This window comes from Archocentrus centrarchus, chromosome 15 (genome assembly GCF_007364275.1).
Source record: "Archocentrus centrarchus isolate MPI-CPG fArcCen1 chromosome 15, fArcCen1, whole genome shotgun sequence".
Taxonomy (NCBI): Eukaryota; Metazoa; Chordata; class Actinopteri; order Cichliformes; family Cichlidae; genus Archocentrus; species Archocentrus centrarchus.
The window spans coordinates 303,794-310,240 of record NC_044360.1 but is presented as its reverse complement, the minus strand read 5'-3'; the positions used below and the strand labels follow the sequence as shown (position 1 = coordinate 310,240).

Genomic DNA, 6,447 nt, shown 5'->3' with positions numbered 1-6,447 from the left:
TGTGAACTCATTTGCGTAAACAGAACTTGTTTTCTGAGTTTTGCTTACTTCAGTTTTGTGGACACCAACAGGGAATCTTGACTTGGACTTGGACAGCTGACGTAGAGGTGGGAACTGAGGAAGCAGATTTAAAACTGGGGTCATTCCTCATTCTTGCTTCGTCTTGGATGAAGCGGCAGAAAACTGAAAATGGAGGGTAACAAACGTTGTGTCTTAGCTTATATTTGCTACCCTCTGACATCCACCTGTCTTGGAGATTCATTGGCAATTTATCCATGATGGGGGCAATGCCACGTGAGGTGTCTAGATACACTAGTCCCGGTAGCGAACCATCAGATTTGGCTGCGTCTATTTCAGAGAGCAGGTCACCAAGTTCTCTCAGTTGTTTGGGCTCTTTGTTGGAAATCCTCGGGAAGTGTTCGAGTCTGTCGAGGAGACTCTTTTCAATAGCCTCTGAAGTGCCATAACATTCCTGCAGTCGTGCCCAGACTCGACATAGACCCTCACCTGGATTGTTGAGGTTGACGGAGCGTATGCGTCTGGTGTGTTTGGACGACTCCTCTCCAAGCCAGCGGGTGAGCAAATCCAGCTCTTCGCTAGGTTTTAAGCTTAACCCTTCTATAGCACTATAAAATGAAGCTCTCCATGCCCAATAGTCCTCTGGTCTGTCTGTGAACTTGATTAGACCATCTGTGACCAAATTTCTTTTTGCTAGGAATGTGGCAAGATTAACGAGGTCTCTGTTCCTATTATCTGGTATTTGGTGGAATGGTGGACCGTAAGGGGACAGAAGGCTTGGTTGGAGTACCTCATTGGAGTACTTACTATCACATTTCTCTTGGGTGGCCGGAGCCAGTGACAGAGGGTTAGCAAAGTCATCTTTGGTCTGCTGTGTTGTATGTGGGACAGCTTCGGGTGAGATGACGGACTCAAGCAACGGACTCTTGGCACGCTGTTTAATTGGTGTAAAGCGTTTCGTATCTGGCACATCTTCCCCACGGTCTGGTGAGTGTTTGAAGTAACTTTGTAGTTGATAAGACTTGCTTGAAGCTGGAAGCTGGCTTAGCGTGTGAGGGTTCAGTTGGAGTCGCGTGTTGTCTTCGCTTTGTCTCGTTTCCCCAAGTTTTTGTGACGTATGTGTTGACAACGTTTCCCCGTTTACCTCTTCTGCTATTGCTGCCTCGAACACATTGGCTTCAGCGAGCGCAGCCTCTGCCTCCTTCTCTTCTTTCAGCACTTCTAACGTTGCACTCAACTCTGCTTGTTTCATTTTAATTTCAATTTCTCTTCATGCAAATTCAGCCCTAGCACACGCTGCTTCGGCTTTTGCATGTGCTTCAACCGCTGCTTTGGTGAGTGAACTGCGGGATCTGGATGATGAGCTGGAACAGGCAGATCGGACCTCCAGGTGCTCCCCTTCTGCTGACGACATTATTGCACATGGATCTGAAGCCTCTCTGCATTTCCTCCTGTTATGGCCGTTTCGTAAGCATTTTTACTGTCCTGCCCTCGCTCTCAGCTTAGCAGGTAGATAACCATCATTTCCAATAACCACACCGTCGGCCGTTTTTCTGATTTTATTGGCTGGCATGGATGCGTGAATGGATGAATGAATGGTAAAACTGCAATAAAGAAACAATGTACATAAGTTTTGGTGTAAACAGACACAATTCTCTCTTACACGCTTTAAATAATAAACTCAAAATAAACCCAACATAACCCCAAAATATGCATATATACACAATCACGTATCTGACGTGTTAATGCTAGCCGCTAGCTAGCGACTGGGTAGCGCGTATGCTAACGTCTTTTAAACCATTTCCTTGAGGGCGTAACTTGCCATAAACCTCTTTATATGACCTAGAATGTGGTACTACTTATGCATAAATGAAATACACAATACACATCGGCTTACATGCTGTACTGGCCAAAAACGCAGCACAGAGGATCAGATGAAGCCACAAAGTATCATTCGCCAAACAGGAAGTCATGAACCACTCAACTTCCGGTGCTTTCAAAATAAGACGATTTCAAAAACATAAATAAGAGGCAAATACCATATAACTTAAAAACAATATACGAATATGTGCCTGGCTCTTAAGGAGCCAGAACAAAAACTAATACTGAAACTAATGAAACTAAACTAAAACTAAGCAATAAACCAAAAATAAAAACTAATAAAAATGAGCAAAACCACTCTGAAAACTAATTAAAACTAACTGAATTAAAGGGGAAAAAAGTAAAAACTAACTAAAACTAAATGATAATGTAAAATCCTAAACTATTATAACCCTGGTCTGTACATACTTACAATGATTTGAACCAGAAATGTCAAATGTGGAGCCATCACTCCATTAGACCTGTTGCCACTGATTTTCAGTGCAGTTCTTGTGTAATGTGGCAGACCTCAGCCTTTCCTTCCTGTTTCACTTCCTTAAGAATAACTTCCTGACAGCCACCTTTCCACTAAGACAATTTCTGATGAGGCTTCAGTGAACAGTTGATGGATCAGCTGAAGGTCCAGATGCATCTCTCAGGTCCTGTGTCAGGTCTTTGCTGGATTTGTTCCTGTTTCTTAAGGATGTGACTTTCAGATCCTGTTCATCTGCTGTAGAGTTTTTTTAGGCCTCACACTTCTTCTTCTGTCCTCCACATGTCCAGTTTCCTCAAATTTTTCAAGGACTCACTGCACAACATGCTGAGATATGCCAGGGTTTCAGCTAACAGCTCTTTGGGAATCACCTATGTAGTGCAATTTTATGCTGTCAAATTGTTATCTTTGGTATTTTTCATAGATTCAACAAAAAAACTGGGAATGAATGATGTTTTTGTGACAGGCTATAATAGGGCTGTAGGCATTAATAAAGTGCCTAAAGATACAATTTTAAAATTGGTTCTTTGCTAAGTTGTCTGTTATGCATAGACATTTGAGTTAGGACCCTGTTTATGTTTGAATGCTTCATAGGTCAGAGTTGACTGGTGTAACAAGGTAAAAACATTCCTGTGAAAATGGTCGGGTACAAGGACTGGACTGAAAATGGGTGAAAACACAGCCAATATCCAAACAAGAACTTTGAAAGAACTTCAGAACAGTGGAGAAAGATTGCTCAAAAGATGAATTTAAAAATGACAAGTCTACAAGAAAGTAATATTTTGGAAATGAATGTAAAGAAATAAGGGGAGTGTCATGGTCCAGGGCCCTTTTGACCCTGTGTGTTTTTGTTTTATTTTGTCTGTTCTGTTCTGGGTTTCTTTTGGTTGTGCGGTTTAGTTGTTTCTAGTTCCTTGTGTTCTCCCTGTATTCTCTGTCAGGTCTGCATCTTGTTCCCTTGTCTTACTTCCTCTTTTATTTTGATAGTCGTCTGGTCCCTGTCTGTTGTGTTCAGTTTTCTTCCCCTGGTCTTTTCATAGTAATCAGCGTCACCTGTGTTCCCACCTGTTGCCCATTCCCTCGTTATCCCTCTGTGTATATATTGTCTGTGTTCTCACTCGTTCCTTGTCGTGTCCTTGTCTCTGTATGGTCAGTGTTGTCGTCACTGCCCTGCTTTATGATTCATGCCATGTTTTTTCATAGCTATGTTGAAGTTTAGTATTGTGTACTGCTGGCACCTGACCAGCCCTGCTTTGGTTCGACGTTATAAATAAAGTTTAAGCTTAAGTATAAGCCCTGCCTCCGAGTCCTGCTTTGGGGTCCTCTGCTTTGCCTGCACCAGCAGAACGTGACAGTGAGATTCAAAACTTTTGCACAGTACTGCTGTTAAGCACTGCTATGGCAGCTTAAGAGCTGCTACTGCTTTACATTTGAAAACACAAAACAGTCACAGGTTAATTTTGTTTGATGCTTATGACATCAGTACATGGAGCAGATTGTTTTTTCTCCAGTAAGTGAAATTTGTAAAATTCTGTGTATGAAGGTGGCCTGTATCTTGTTTTTAGCATTAGAAATCCAGTCGGATATCACCTGTATGTGGTGCCTCACACCTTTACCTGTTCCAGCTGCAGGTGGTGGTTCAGGAGGGTAAACTGGATCTCATCATGAATCCTGTGTTTCTCAAACTGATCCAGGTCAAATGGAAACTCTATGGCAGGTAAACTGTCTGATTGATTACTATCAGGTGAAAGGACACTTTTCTACTTGCATTTCTGTCTGTGCCGTTGACAGGTTGGGGGCATGGCTTCTCTTCATCCTCAACTTCCTGTTCAATGTTTCCTGGACGATCGTCGCCATCTCAGTGTCTGTCCACAGAGACTTACCTGATCGCTATGTCCTTCCCCAGGTAACCTGTCTTTCACACGTGCCTCATCCTAACCTATCTCTGCCTCATCTTTTACTCTCTCACCTGTTTGTGTCTTACCTGTCACACCTTTCTATCTCTTGCCTGTGTCTCACTTGTTTGTCTCTCACCTGTCTGTGTCTAACATGTCTGTCTCACCTCTCTGTCTCGCACCTGTTTTTCTCACCTGTCTCCCCTATGTGTCTCAGGACTGGTGGCGTGTCCTCTTTGTGATCCTGGCACTCCTGTTGACCCTGGAGGAAGTGCTGAGGGAGGTGCGGGATATCCTGCGCTCAAGGAGAAAGCACCGCCTATGGTGGTGGTGGGCAAAATGTCGTCTCCAGGACGACATGCAGTGCTCACACCCCATGTGGCCCCAGGTAGGAACCAGGATGCTGTGGTGGGCAGGAACAGAACGTATCAGGTGTTTCAGGTGTGTGTTGTTTCTGCAGGAGAGAAGGTTTCTACTGGATCAGAACAAAATGATTGACAGGAAGAGAGGAAACTACAGTCAGGACCTGTGGTATACACACACACACACACACACCTGCACTGCTATGTGGGGACCTTCAATTATGTGCTGCTTTATCAGGACCCTCAGTTTGATTCTTTTAAACATTTCCACACATCCTCACATCAAAATGTATTTTGATGTGAGGATGTGTGGCTTTGAGATGTGATTACATTTTAATCATGTGTTAAACAGATTATTAAATTTTAGTTTAACTATGTCAGAGCGTATCTCCATGGTCACAGGTAGTTTTGGACAATCAGACTCCATGTGTGGCCAATGAGCAATGTCATCTGTTAGGAAAATAAAACATGATGGATCTCAGCTGTGCAGACCAATGATACAATGTTATTAAAAGTATAACAGAGAGAGACAAATGAAGCCTGGCTTTGGTATCTTTCTACGTGAATCCAACGAATACTTTTTTTAAAACAAATCCATTGGAGGAGACAGAAAAATGGTTGGAAAAGGATAAAAAACTAAGGCTTTGATAACAGATTCACCTTTGGTTTGTATTGATACGTGAGTACATTAATGGATGTGAACTGGATTTTAACTGGAGCTTTGAGTTTTAAACGACTTTGATTTGGTAAAAGGGACATGTAAAAGCAATGTCCCGGACTGATATCTTTTTTTCATTAGAGATCCTTCTCACTGGAACTTCTCTGAGATTAAGAGTTGGACAGTGTTTATGTTGTTGTTGTTAGGCAAAGTGTATTTTTGGTACACATTTTTTGTTTTTGGTGGTTTGTTCTGTGTTCAGTTTGGCCCTATGTTTAACTTTCTTATTTTCAGTTATACACAAATGAAGCTCAGGTCTCCAAACAATAATTTATGTTATAGTCATTTATGTCAGGTCTGAAATTGTGCACACAGAATGTGAATAATAATGAATTAGTCTTATATAGCGCTTTTCTAGACACCCAAAGATGCTTTACAATTTCATGCACTATTCATTCAGACGTCAATCATACTTGGTGGTGGTAAGCTACTAATGTATCCACAGCTGCCGTGGGGCAGTCTGACAGAGGCGTGGCTGCCAATTTGTGCCGACGGCCCCTCAGACCACCACCAAACAAACAACCACGTTCACACTTGGGCAATGTGGGTTAAGTGTCTTGCCCAGGGACACAATGACAGCATGCGCTCAGACGGGGACTCGAACCAGCAACCCTCCGGTTGCAAGGTGAACACCTGCCAGCCCATGGGAATGGGATACATACATTAAACGGAAAAAGGTTTTAAATTATCTCAAAAAAGAAGGGGTACAGATAGCACTATTGCAGGAAACTCATTTAAATGACAGTGAACATTTAAAGCTTCAACAAGAAGGTTTTGAGCAGGCATATTTTTCATCTTTTACAACAAGAAGTAGGGGAGTGGCCATTTTGATTAAAATGTCCTCTTTAAACTTTTGGATTGTATAAAGGACAAACAGGGATGTTTTGTGATTGTGAAGGGTTTGCTTTTTGGAGAAGAAATAGCTATACTGAAAGTCTATAACCCACCTGGGTCTCCAGTAGATCTTTAAATATCTCTGTTCCCTAAAGTTATAAACCTTAGCATCAGACAGACAATCATAGGGGGCACTGCATGAAAAGTGGGTTTTTCGACAGCATGTAATATTGCTGCGCACCTTGAGATTTAGGGCTCTCAGCAGGA

General features: G+C 42.4%; 1 long non-coding RNA gene across 1 annotated transcript; it reads left to right on the top strand.

Annotated features, from left to right (window-relative positions):
• Nucleotides 1–3,605: 3,605 nt before the first annotated feature.
• LOC115793664 (uncharacterized) lies at nt 3,606–4,192 on the top strand. The gene is made up of 3 exons (XR_004021118.1): nt 3,606–3,725; nt 4,003–4,088; nt 4,163–4,192. It is a non-coding gene; the product is annotated as an uncharacterized LOC115793664 (long non-coding RNA).
• The last annotated feature ends 2,255 nt before the right edge of the window (nt 4,193–6,447 follow it).